Source organism: Ictidomys tridecemlineatus, chromosome 6 (assembly GCF_052094955.1).
Source record: "Ictidomys tridecemlineatus isolate mIctTri1 chromosome 6, mIctTri1.hap1, whole genome shotgun sequence".
NCBI lineage: Eukaryota > Metazoa > Chordata > Mammalia > Rodentia > Sciuridae > Ictidomys > Ictidomys tridecemlineatus.
The window spans coordinates 130,275,959-130,282,063 of NC_135482.1; the positions used below are offsets into that span (position 1 = coordinate 130,275,959).

General features: G+C 32.1%; 1 pseudogene; it reads left to right on the top strand.

Annotated features, from left to right (window-relative positions):
- The first annotated feature begins 1,799 nt into the window (after nucleotides 1–1,799).
- On the top strand, nucleotides 1,800–2,921 carry LOC101972949 (60 kDa heat shock protein, mitochondrial pseudogene; annotated as a pseudogene).
- Nucleotides 2,922–6,105: the final 3,184 nt, after the last annotated feature.

The following is a 6,105-nucleotide window of genomic DNA, read 5'->3' on the forward strand; positions in this document are numbered from 1 at the left end:
AAACTAAAGGCCGAATGTTTTCTCTAATATGCGAATGCTAATTCACAATAAGGTGTGGGGGGGCACTAGGGAAGATTAGCATTCCCTTAGATTAGGTAGAGGAAAGTGATGGGAGGGGAGGGGAGGGGCTGTATGGCTAGGAAAGATAGTAGAATGAAATAGACATTATTACTGTATGTATATATGTGACTACATGACTAGTATGATTCTAGAACATGTATACTCAGAAACATGAGAAGATATATCCCATCTATATTTGATATATCAAAGTGCATAAATGCATTCTACTGTCATATATAACTAATATATAACTAACTAATTAAAACAAATTAAAAAATTAAAAAAAAAGAAATGCTATCCACCATTCCAAAAAAAAAAGTATGGTATCTTTCACATAACAGTGCTTTCTCCATGATCCAAATCAAGTATGCAGTTAGAATTTGTTTGCTCTTGTTATCAGCAAAGTCACTCCTGGTAATTTGCTTGGGCAATTGATCTTTGCCGTGAGGAACTTTTCTGGGCTCCAGAAGATAGTTTGCTTTCTTGGCCTGTGTACGCTGTTTGCTATTCACCCTCTGTAGTCATTGTGATGACCTCCAAAACTCACACAAAGCTAAACAGTGTCTTCACTCCTCATCTCTGGAGGAGGAAGAGATACCTCTCCCACGTGAGAAAATTTTAACTTCTCAAAAAAATTAGGAAATAAATGCAAAAAAAAATTTTTTGATGAGATTTTATAATAACATAGTCAGCTGAATTTTTCATTATTGCTATTTATTTTCTTGGCTCAATTTTTAATAGTGCTAGAAAAATAAAATCACTTATCTGACCAATTGAATAAGAACACACATTATTAGCACATGAATTTCTTTAGAAGCATGCTCACCCATGACAAATGGCCTTACTCCATTTACCTTTATTTAGAAATGCAACTTTTGAATTAAGATACAATTAATTAATCACCATCTTTAAATGAGTATGATTTTTGTGCTCATCTAGCTGATATTAAAGAAGATAAATTTTAAATGGGCATTTATAATGCCAGGCTACATCTGTAAAACCTACCCTGTACATTTTTTAAGAAGTTTTGTTTCTGTATCTATATTATGGAAATTGTATAAATCCACTGGCATATTTCAAATACTCCATGTTTATATTTCTGTTTTGTTCGTGCCCATGTTAAAAGTTTTAAGTAAGTCCCATACTTTTTTTGGTGAGAACTTTCCTATATTTCCATCATTTTTCTTTTCTCTATATTAATACTGTACTCTAGATCCCACTGTATTTTATGAAACTGTTTCATCTCAGTATTTTTTTTTTTTACTTTCTCCTCATATTTTACCTTAAGGCCCTTTGGAGCAGTAGAGTTTATCTCTCCAATCAATAACTTAAGGTTTTCATAAAAGCACTCTCTTCTTATCCAGGAGCTCATTGCTCTGATATCATAAAAACAATAATAAAAAATCCACTCTTTGAAGCAATGTGATGAGTCATTTTCTCCATCTTCCTTTATTTTTCAAAGGCATGACCATAAATTTCTGTCAGTACTCTCAAACTCTGTTTTAAAAGGTTCAACATTTTACCAGATATGTAAAGCACAAAGTTATTATACACAGATACAGTATGGGCTTTCCAATGTTTTACTGTTAATAGAAAATAATCATATAAATGTACCTATTTCACCATAATTTGTACAGATGCATATTTAAGTTTAAGATGTTCTAAGAACATGCATAAAGTATCTTCTTTTGTACTTTAATATTATTTAAGAAAAATTCCTTCAGCCTTACTTGCTGCCAATGGCCTGCTCTGAAAACTCCTTATCCATGTTGCATGGAAATACTTCCATAATCTACTATCACCGGATGAGACTAGTGTCCAGGGCACTGGCTCCTCATCTCAGTTAAACTTACATCAAAGATTTAATGCCTGAGTCTTAATTCTTCAAAGTGTAGACATTTTAGCCAATACTGTAGCTATTACAATGAGGTCAAAGGAAGGAACAGCAATTACTGAGTGGAGGTAGGGAAGTCCCAAAGTTAACAGATTAAAGCAATTGATTCAAAGGATAAATACAAAATTGGAGCTAAACTTGTTCAAGACTATTGCCAAGAACACAAATGAAGAGGACAGGAATGGCGCTACGCCTGCTACTATCTTGGTATGCTCTATTGCCAAGGAAGTCTTCAAGAAGCAAAGGAGCCAATCCAGTGGATATTAGGAGAGGTGTGATGTAAGATATTGATTTTATAATTGCTGATTTTAGGAAGCAGTCTAAACCTGTGACAACCCTGGAAGAAATGGCTCAAGTTACTCTAAATTCTGCAAATAGAGGCAAAGAAATTGGCAATGTCATTTCTAACACAAAGAAAAAGGCTGGAAGAAAGGGTGTCATCACAGTAAAGAATGGTAAAACACTAAGTGATAAATTAGAAGTTACTGAAGTCCTGTTTGATTGAGTCTATATTTCTCTATACATAATTACTACATCAAAAATCATAAATGTGAGTCCATGAATGCCCATGTTCTACTGCGTGAGAAGTCCATTGTAGCTGCTCTTGAAATTGCCAGCACTTATGGTAAACCCTTGTTTATAATTACTGAAGGTATGGAAGGGGAAGCTAAGTACACTTGTTTTGAAAAGGCTAAAAGTTGGTCTTCAGATTGTGGTGACAATAGAAAGTACCAACTTCAACATATGACTTTGCTACTGTCACAGTGTTTGTAGAAAAGAGTTTGACCCTAAATATTAAAGATGTTTAACTTTGTGACTTAGGAAAAGTTGAAGAGGCCTTGTCACTACAGATGATATCATGCTTTTAAAAGGAAAAGATGACAAATATCAAGTAAAAAAAAAACTCATTAAAGAAATCACTGAGCAATAAGATTTCACAACTAGTGGATATGAAATGGAAAACTGAGTGAATGACTGGTAAGACTTCCAGTGGAGTAGCTGGGCTGAGGCCAGGGGGACAAATGATGCCACAGTGAATGAAAAGACAAAGTCATTCACCAATGTACTGCTCTCAGCTTAAGTCACTAAGGCACTTCTGCTATTATTCTGCTAAAATCAGGATTTTAGTCTTACCATCACCAGCTAAGAAGTTCTCTACAGAGCATAAGAATGATTTTGCACTAAATAGAGAAATATCCAATTATGTGACAACACTTTCTAATAAAAATTTGTTTAAAGTCAAAAATCGAGCAAAAGTATACAAAGTAATAATGTACAGTTGTCTCGCAAATAGACCCAAATAACCAGATCTTCAATAATTTTGCTATATCCTAAGGAGAATCTTCCAGTACCTAGGTTTTTTGTTGTTGTTGCTGTTATTGTTGAAAAGTTTATGTTTACATGAATGTCAAAATTTTCTTTATCTGATTCTATTCTTGTTGTACAAAGGAAATATAAGAAGTGCATGAAACCTAAAGCATGTTCAGAATTCAAGGTCGTGTCTCTCTTCTTAGAAGCATAAAGGCATATTAAGATTTCTGTATGCTCAGAAAAATGAGATATTGTGTCCCATGTGATTCAAAAGTATGATATGTCAAGGTCATTGTACTGTCATGGGTAAATAATTAAAACAAATTTAAAATAAATAAATAAATAAATAATTGTCTATCATGTGTAAGTTTGATCAATTGTTAAATTTGATTATAAAATTCATTGGCAACTTCAAGAAGTTTGGATATGTTTCCTTTTGGAATTATTTGAGAAATGGGATTAATTCTTCTTTAAGTATTTGATAAAATTCACTATTGAAACCATCTGGTTTTGAGCTTTATATTGTTAGAAGGTTTTTAGTTACTGATTTAATCTCCATAATTTTTATTCATCTATTCCGGTTTCTATTTCTTCCTTATGATAGTGTGTATTTCAAGAGATGTACCATCACTTCTAAATTAAAAAATTTGTTGGCATGTAGTTGTTCATAGTAGTGCTTTACAATCCTTCCTATGTCTGTACCATTAATTGCAATGCCTTGTCTTTCAGTACTGATTTTGAGTGTTTTCTCTTTTTCTGAGTAACTTTAGAGAAAGGTTTATCTTTTCAAAATCCAACTCTCACTTTTTTCAAATTTTTTCTTTCATTTATTTCTGCTCTAATTTTTTAAATTATTTTTTTTCTTCAATTAATTTTCAGTTGAGCCACTTCTCTTCCTAGTTTCTTGATATATAAAGCTAAGATTAAAGATGAAATAAATTTTTCAGAAATTTATAAACATTCTGCAAAAATCTTGATAAAGCCAGTAAAAAAATTCAGTAAAGTTGCAACATACAAAAATCACTATATAAAAATCTAATGCATTTTTACATATTAGCAATCAACTATTTAAAAAGGAAATTAAGAAGATAGTCCCATTTGCAATAGTAACAAAAAGATTTAAATATTTATATATAAACTTAACCAAGAAAGCAAGAGTCTTCTACACTGAAAGCTACAAACATTAATGAAAACTCTAAAGATAACACAAACAAATGGAAAGACATCCCATGCTTCTTCATTGGAAGACTTAATATTGTTAAAATGAATATAGTAGCCAAGATAATATACAGATTTAATACTGTTACAACATCACAACTGCATCTTTTAAAGAAGTAGAAATATAAGTCCTAAAATCTTATTGGACAAAAAGAAGAAAGGAGGAGAATGAGGATGAGGAGGAGGAGGAAGAAGACTAAAATAATCTTGGAAAGGAAGAAGAGAGTTGAAGTAATCACATGACCTGATTTCAAAATGTGTTCAAAGCTACAGGAATTTAAAAAGTATGGTACTGGTATAAATATAAATATATGTTTTGAAAAAAATAGGACAGAATAGAAAACCCAGAAATAAACCCACACTTGCATAACTTATCTTTGACAAAATGTTAGGAAAGAGTACTTTTTTTCAATAAAAGGTGTTCAGAAAACGAGATATTCACACGCAAAAGCATGAAATTGGACTCTTCTACCATATACAAAAATCAACTCTAAATTAACTAAAGACAAACAAAAGACTTGAAATGAAAGATGCTTGATATTGATCTTGGCAATAATTTCTTGGATAGGACACAGGCAGCAAAACCAGAAATAGACAAATGGGACCACATCAAACTAATATGTATCTGCACAACAAAGTGAAATGCCAACAGGATGAAAAGGCTTCCTATAATATGTGAGAAAATTTTGGAAAAAGATCACATATTTGATAAGTGATTAATATAGAAGACATATAAACAGCTCCCATAACTCAAAAGCAAAAATAAAGGGAAAAGGACTTCAATAGACCTTTCTCCAAATATGATACACAAATGGACAACAAGTGTATAAAAATGTGATCATCAATAATCAACAAGGAAATACACAACAAAACTACAATGGGATATCAACTCATTTTTGTTATTTTGTTAGGATGGCCATTATCAGGAAAGAAAAAAAAAAAGAGTGTTGGTGAGGCTGTGGCTGTGGAGAAATTGCAACACTTGCACACCATTGGTAGGAATGCAAAAAGGTGTAATCAGGATGGCAAACAAAATGGAAGTTTCCCAAAAGAATGAAAAGTAAAGCTACCTTACGAATGAATAACCCCACTTCTGGAAATACATATGAAACATTTTTAAATCAAGATATTAGATATCTGCACTTCCATGTTCATTGAAGCATTATTCACAGTCGCTAAGGCATGGAAACAGCACAAATATACACTGATGAATAAATGGACAGAAAATATGGCATACACCTACAATAGAAAGTTAATTGGCCTTTAAAAAGAGGAAATTCTGCCTGTTACAACAACACAGCTGAACTTAAAGAACATTATGGAAAGTGAAATAAGTCATTCACTGAATGAGAAGCACTGTGTATTCCCATTTGTAAGAACTTTCTTTTTTAAAATTTGTTATTAGAATTAGTTATACATGATAGTACAACATATTTTGACACACATACATAGGAGTATACCTTCTCATTCTTCTCATTATACATGTGTGGAATTACACTGGTAGTGTAGTCACATATGCACATAGGGTAATAATGTCCAATTCATTCTACTATCTTTTCTATTCCCATTTTACCCATTTCCTTTCATTCTCCTTTTTCTAATCCAAAGTACTTCTATTCTTC